This window comes from Schistocerca americana, unplaced genomic scaffold (assembly GCF_021461395.2).
Source record: "Schistocerca americana isolate TAMUIC-IGC-003095 unplaced genomic scaffold, iqSchAmer2.1 HiC_scaffold_274, whole genome shotgun sequence".
Lineage (NCBI taxonomy): Eukaryota > Metazoa > Arthropoda > Insecta > Orthoptera > Acrididae > Schistocerca > Schistocerca americana.
Genome location: NW_025725988.1, coordinates 62,501 through 70,000, shown reverse-complemented (window position 1 = coordinate 70,000; position 7,500 = coordinate 62,501). Strand labels below are relative to the sequence as shown.

General features: G+C 53.1%; 2 non-coding genes across 2 annotated transcripts; both read left to right on the top strand.

Annotated features, from left to right (window-relative positions):
* Positions 1–4,931: 4,931 nt before the first annotated feature.
* On the top strand, positions 4,932–6,841 carry LOC124578170. Its single transcript, XR_006972702.1, has one exon. It is a non-coding gene; the product is annotated as a small subunit ribosomal RNA (ribosomal RNA).
* A 351-nt stretch (positions 6,842–7,192) lies between these two features.
* On the top strand, positions 7,193–7,347 carry LOC124578144. The gene has a single exon (XR_006972679.1). It is a non-coding gene; the product is annotated as a 5.8S ribosomal RNA (ribosomal RNA).
* The last annotated feature ends 153 nt before the right edge of the window (positions 7,348–7,500 follow it).

The window sequence follows — 7,500 nt, the reverse complement described above, 5'->3', positions numbered from 1 at the left end:
GCCTGCGTCCTCTGTCGACCACAGCACCCCAACGCCAGCGCCTCTGCCGCACGAAATCGTGGACCGGCAATCACTCCACCTGCGCCCCACTCCAACCGCCCAACTCGCAACTCCAGCGGATGAACGGCGGACTTTTCCCGCAGTCGCAATGTGCAATCCACCCCTATAACATGCGTTTCATGAAGAGTTATCTCCAATATGCGACATTCCCGCTGTCCCTATACATGAGCTGCGGGCTGTACCAGTTACGAGCTAGAGACGCGACCGCGTTGCTCTCTGTACGAATGCCGATGCTGAGCGGTCAGCTAGGAGGCGCTCCATCCATGTCGGTACCGGTGAGCGTTGCACTCGCAGTCGCAAGAACGTACGGCAAGTATATTACCTGGAAGAGTCAATGACAGTCCACGCCCCCCTGCGTGGGAAGAGTCTTTCTAGGCCATGACCCACCGGAAGGGCGCAGCGTCCCCCACCCCAGACATGTGACGTCACACCATCGGTATTGACGACTAGACTGATTCCTTATAATCATTTGCCATACACCGGTGGAAGCTGCCGAGACGAGTAACTACATAGCGGGCTCGCCGTGTCACTAATGTACAGAGATACAACAGTTTCGACTGGAACCGGATTAAACGTATACACGGCGCTGATTAGTAATAGATAGAGCCATCAGAATACAGATAATGTATACAACTGTCCGTATACATGCTGAAAGACTCTGCTCACAATCACAACCACACGTCAGCCACACACCCTTATCACGCACTACTCTCTGCCTGTAACACGCACACAGACAATATGTAAGCACCAGCATGGAACAACACCCAGTGCATCCTCTCCGCCACATTAGACAATCCACACTGTCATAACCAGACTGGGAGGTCCACTCAGAAAACAGAATATCCCACCCACCCGACAACCACCATTGCTCAGCCAAGCCACCAACACCCACACATGTCCTACACAGGGGTGCACCCAACATCACAATACTGCCTCCTCTCACAGCACACAAACAATGGCAGGAATGAAAGACACAGGTCTGCCACAAGCATGGAATGAGAGCGCCGCCTGTCATGAGCCAAAGGTGCATCCTGACGTGGCAAATCAGATGATGCCGCAGGCATCCACTTACTATAATCACAATCAACAAACCGGCCGCCCCGCCCCGCCCCCCATTAAACCTTTCCTTACAACAATGTGTACCTTAACCTAACCTATATCGTACCGTAACCTAACCTATATCGTACCGTAACCTAACCTATGTCGTACCGTAACCTAACCTATGTCGTACCGTAACCTAACCTATGTCGTACCGTAACCTAACCTATGTCGTACCGTAACCTAACCTATGTCGTACCGTAACCTAACCTATGTCGTACCGTAACCTAACCTATGTCGTACCGTAACCTAACCTATGTCGTACCGTAACCTAACCTATGTCGTACCTTAACCTAACCTATGTCGTACCTTAACCTAACCTATGTCGTACCTTAACCTAACCTATGTCGTACCTTAACCTAACCTATGTCGTACCTTAACCTAACCTATGTCGTACCTTAACCTAACCTATGTCGTACCTTAACCTAACCTATGTCGTACCTTAACCTAACCTATGTCGTACCTTAACCTAACCTATGTCGTACCTTAACCTAACCTATGTCGTACCTTAACCTAACCTATGTCGTACCTTAACCTAACCTATGTCGTACCTTAACCTAACCTATGTCGTACCTTAACCTAACCTATGTCGTACCTTAACCTAACCTATGTCGTACCTTAACCTAACCTATGTCGTACCTTAACCTAACCTATGTCGTACCTTAACCTAACCTATGTCGTACCTTAACCTAACCTATGTCGTACCTTAACCTAACCTATGTCGTACCTTAACCTAACCTATGTCGTACCTTAACCTAACCTATGTCGTACCTTAACCTAACCTATGTCGTACCTTAACCTAACCTATGTCGTACCTTAACCTAACCTATGTCGTACCTTAACCTAACCTATGTCGTACCTTAACCTAACCTATGTCGTACCTTAACCTAACCTATGTCGTACCTTAACCTAACCTATGTCGTACCTTAACCTAACCTATGTCGTACCTTAACCTAACCTATGTCGTACCTTAACCTAACCTATGTCGTACCTTAACCTAACCTGTATTGCGCCTTAACCTAACCTGTATTGCGCCTTAACCTAACCTGTATTGCGCCTTAACGTAACCTGTATTGCGCCTTAACGTAACCTGTATTGCGCCTTAACGTAACCTGTATTGCGCCTTAACGTAACCTGTATTGCGCCTTAACGTAACCTGTATTGCGCCTTAACGTAACCTGTATTGCGCCTTAACGTAACCTGTATTGCGCCTTAACGTAACCTGTATTGCGCCTTAACGTAACCTGTATTGCGCCTTAACGTAACCTGTATTGCGCCTTAACGTAACCTGTATTGCGCCTTAACGTAACCTGTATTGCGCCTTAACGTAACCTGTATTGCGCCTTAACGTAACCTGTATTGCGCCTTAACGTAACCTGTATTGCGCCTTAACGTAACCTGTATTGCGCCTTAACGTAACCTGTATTGCGCCTTAACGTAACCTGTATTGCGCCTTAACGTAACCTGTATTGCGCCTTAACGTAACCTGCATTGCGCCTTAACGTAACCTGTATTGCGCCTTAACGTAACCTGTATTGCGCCTTAACGTAACCTGTATTGCGCCTTAACGTAACCTGTATTGCGCCTTAACGTAACCTGTATTGCGCCTTAACGTAACCTGTATTGCGCCTTAACGTAACCGATATTGCGCCTTAACGTAACCTATATTGCGCCGTAACGTAACCTATATTGCGCCGTAACGTAACCCACATTGCCCCTTAACGTAACCCACATTGCCCCTTAACGTAACCCACATTGCCCCTTAACGTAACCCAACACACGTTGGGCCTTAACCCAACACACGTTGGGCCTTAACCCAACACACGTTGGGCCTTAACCCAACACACGTTGGGCCTTAACCCAACACACGTTGGGCCTTAACCCAACACACGTTGGGCCTTAACCCAACACACGTTGGGCCTTAACCCAACACACGTTGGGCCTTAACCCAACACACGTTGGGCCTTAACCCAACACACGTTGGGCCTTAACCCAACACACGTTGGGCCTTAACCCAACACACGTTGGGCCTTAACCCAACACACGTTGGGCCTTAACCTGCTCTGTAATTGTCATACGACGCGTTAAATTAGTGTAGTGTTGCCTAACTGCAACCCCCGCAATATAGTTTGCTACTCGCACTGCCCGGTCCCCAGTGTATCGCTTCATGTTAAACACCTTGCAGCTATACACTGTAATGTGGATGGCAGCAGGACGTACATGCTCAATGCCCTTTGCAGTTGTTCATTGGCATTTGCAGTTGTTCATTGGCATTCGCATGTGCGAAGCACTTAGCCTACGCTGTGGTACGGCCTGTGTCAACTGTCCGCTGATGTTGTACGTCCAAATCACACACTGTACTGCACATTGGTCCTCATGTACTGAATGATACATCGTGGTACATGTGACCGTACAACGACTGCGCCAACAACGGCGAACCATGCGGTCCAAATGTTGTGCACTCAGCTACGTGTCGTCTCCCTATAAGAGCTGGATTGCAGTGTGGTATGCCCTGGATGGCGATCAGCATGAGCCGTCTGTTGATGTAGTGGCGCGTGTTGTCAGACGTAGTCGTCTCTTCTCACACACTGTGATAGCATGGTGCACTGCGTTCCACATCTGCGACATGCGACAGAGGCCGGTTGACAGTCGTTCGCGCAATGGACATCGCATACGTACGGGGGCCACCTTCCACGTGTTCGCGAAGCGTGCACATGTTGTTGCGTGTATGTGGGCAGACATAGTGTGTCGTGACACCTGACACAGGCATGCAACAATCGTTGAATTTGCAAATGGCGATGGACGCCTACGTTTGCTGGTGACGTTATGCAAATGAACAACTGGTAAACCGTTGTGGTGCGGTTGTTCTCGCTAGAGGTGAATCAGTGATGGCGACGATCGGTTGAGCTACCAACCGGTTGTTCCAGCGATACCCACCATGCCCACGAACGTGAATGGCATCTGGGTGTGAAGCGATACGCGGCGGTGGCTGGGTGGGACCGTCCCCGGCCGGTGAGGGGGGGCCTCCCGGCGTGCTGGCCGCGCGGTGCGTGGGCGCACGCGCTACAGCCGGCTGGTGGGGGCGGCCAGTGGCAGGCGCGCCGGCCGACGGAGGCGGCAGGCGGCGCAGCTGCGCGCCGGCGCACCCTGCACGCGGCGCCGTGCGGCCAAAGTAGGTCCTCGCGGGCCCGGTGCGAAGCGCGGTGGACATCTGCAGTGTGCTGGTCCGATTGAGGACTGTGTGCGCTGAGGATGCGCCGCCGCCCGGCGCTCGGCGCCGCGACGCCGTCTGCTGCTCGGTCGCCTCTGCGGTTCTCGCAGGTGGTTTGTATCGCAGCTGTGCGGACGTGTTGGCGCGTGCGCTGTGCTGGGAGAGTTCGCTTCGGCACCCAAGTGGGGCTTTTGTCCTTCTGTGGCGCTGGCGTTGGAGCTGCCGGTCACCGTAGGTGGCGCGTGTTGTCTCCCGCCGGCAATGCCACGACAGCACGCTCCCGGGCCTCTGTCGGCAGCGGCAAGCTCAGTTGGGAGCACGGGTGGTCGCACCTAAAGCGTCTACTCGCCAAACTCCGGGCGATTGCGCCTCTCTCGAACCCGACCAAGTACTTAGGACGGCGCTGCGCGCCGCCGGGACCTGAGAGGGTTTCGAGGTGTATTGTGCAGGGGAGCTCAGCCTCCTCCTGTTTGCAGAATAATTGAGCGGACGCTTGCGTGTTCGCGCGGGCCCCCGGGACACACTCCCGGGCGGCCGGCTGCTCAGCTCTAGTTGACGCAGCTCCCTGGTTGATCCTGCCAGTAGTCATATGCTTGTCTCAAAGATTAAGCCATGCATGTCTCAGTACAAGCCGCATTAAGGTGAAACCGCGAATGGCTCATTAAATCAGTTATGGTTCCTTAGATCGTACCCACGTTACTTGGATAACTGTGGTAATTCTAGAGCTAATACATGCAAACAGAGTCCCGACCAGAGATGGAAGGGACGCTTTTATTAGATCAAAACCAATCGGTCGGCTCGTCCGGTCCGTTTGCCTTGGTGACTCTGAATAACTTTGGGCTGATCGCACGGTCCTCGTACCGGCGACGCATCTTTCAAATGTCTGCCTTATCAACTGTCGATGGTAGGTTCTGCGCCTACCATGGTTGTAACGGGTAACGGGGAATCAGGGTTCGATTCCGGAGAGGGAGCCTGAGAAACGGCTACCACATCCAAGGAAGGCAGCAGGCGCGCGAATTACCCACTCCCGGCACGGGGAGGTAGTGACGAAAAATAACGATACGGGACTCATCCGAGGCCCCGTAATCGGAATGAGTACACTTTAAATCCTTTAACGAGTATCTATTGGAGGGCAAGTCTGGTGCCAGCAGCCGCGGTAATTCCAGCTCCAATAGCGTATATTAAAGTTGTTGCGGTTAAAAAGCTCGTAGTTGGATTTGTGTCCCACGCTGTTGGTTCACCGCCCGTCGGTGTTTAACTGGCATGTATCGTGGGACGTCCTGCCGGTGGGGCGAGCCGAAGGCGTGCGACGCGCCTCGTGCGTGCTCGTGCGTCCCGAGGCGGACCCCGTTGCAATCCTACCAGGGTGCTCTTGAGTGAGTGTCTCGGTGGGCCGGCACGTTTACTTTGAACAAATTAGAGTGCTTAAAGCAGGCAAGCCCGCCTGAATACTGTGTGCATGGAATAATGGAATAGGACCTCGGTTCTATTTTGTTGGTTTTCGGAACCCGAGGTAATGATTAATAGGGACAGGCGGGGGCATTCGTATTGCGACGTTAGAGGTGAAATTCTTGGATCGTCGCAAGACGAACAGAAGCGAAAGCATTTGCCAAGTATGTTTTCATTAATCAAGAACGAAAGTTAGAGGTTCGAAGGCGATCAGATACCGCCCTAGTTCTAACCATAAACGATGCCAGCCAGCGATCCGCCGCAGTTCCTCCGATGACTCGGCGGGCAGCCTCCGGGAAACCAAAGCTTTTGGGTTCCGGGGGAAGTATGGTTGCAAAGCTGAAACTTAAAGGAATTGACGGAAGGGCACCACCAGGAGTGGAGCCTGCGGCTTAATTTGACTCAACACGGGAAACCTCACCAGGCCCGGACACCGGAAGGATTGACAGATTGATAGCTCTTTCTTGATTCGGTGGGTGGTGGTGCATGGCCGTTCTTAGTTGGTGGAGCGATTTGTCTGGTTAATTCCGATAACGAACGAGACTCTAGCCTGCTAACTAGTCGCGTGACATCCTTCGTGCTGTCAGCGATTACTTTTCTTCTTAGAGGGACAGGCGGCTTCTAGCCGCACGAGATTGAGCAATAACAGGTCTGTGATGCCCTTAGATGTTCTGGGCCGCACGCGCGCTACACTGAAGGAATCAGCGTGTCTTCCTAGGCCGAAAGGTCGGGGTAACCCGCTGAACCTCCTTCGTGCTAGGGATTGGGGCTTGCAATTGTTCCCCATGAACGAGGAATTCCCAGTAAGCGCGAGTCATAAGCTCGCGTTGATTACGTCCCTGCCCTTTGTACACACCGCCCGTCGCTACTACCGATTGAATGATTTAGTGAGGTCTTCGGACTGGTACGCGGCATTGACTCTGTCGTTGCCGATGCTACCGGAAAGATGACCAAACTTGATCATTTAGAGGAAGTAAAAGTCGTAACAAGGTTTCCGTAGGTGAACCTGCGGAAGGATCATTACCGACTAGACTGCATGTCGTTCGATGTGCGTGTCGTGTCGCGCAACACGCTACCTGTACGGCTCGCAGTAGCCGTGCGCCGCGTGCGGAACCACGCGTGCTTCTCAAAACTAACGCCAATGTTGTGTGGTACGAGCGCTGAAGCGCTGGAGCGGCTGGCCTGCGGCACCTGGCGCCTGGCGCCGGTTTTGAATGACTTTCGCCCGACTGCCTGTCCGCTCCGGTGTGGAGCCGTACGACGCCCATCGGCCGTGAGGCCGTTGGACACAGAACGCTTGAACAGGGGCCGCCACACGCCTACGTCCCGCCTATGCAACTGTCTTGAAAGAGACAGTGGAAACTAAGAAAAGATCACCCAGGACGGTGGATCACTCGGCTCGTGGGTCGATGAAGAACGCAGCAAATTGCGCGTCGACATGTGAACTGCAGGACACATGAACATCGACGTTTCGAACGCACATTGCGGTCCATGGATTCCGTTCCCGGGCCACGTCTGGCTGAGGGTCGGCTACGTATACTGAAGCGCGCGGCGTTTGCCCCGCTTCGCAGACCTGGGAGCGTCGCGGCCGCCTGTGGGGCCGGCCGCGCCTCCTGAAACGTGCGATGCGCGCCCGTCGCCTGGCGGTTCGCATACCGGTACTTACTCGGTAGCGTGCACAG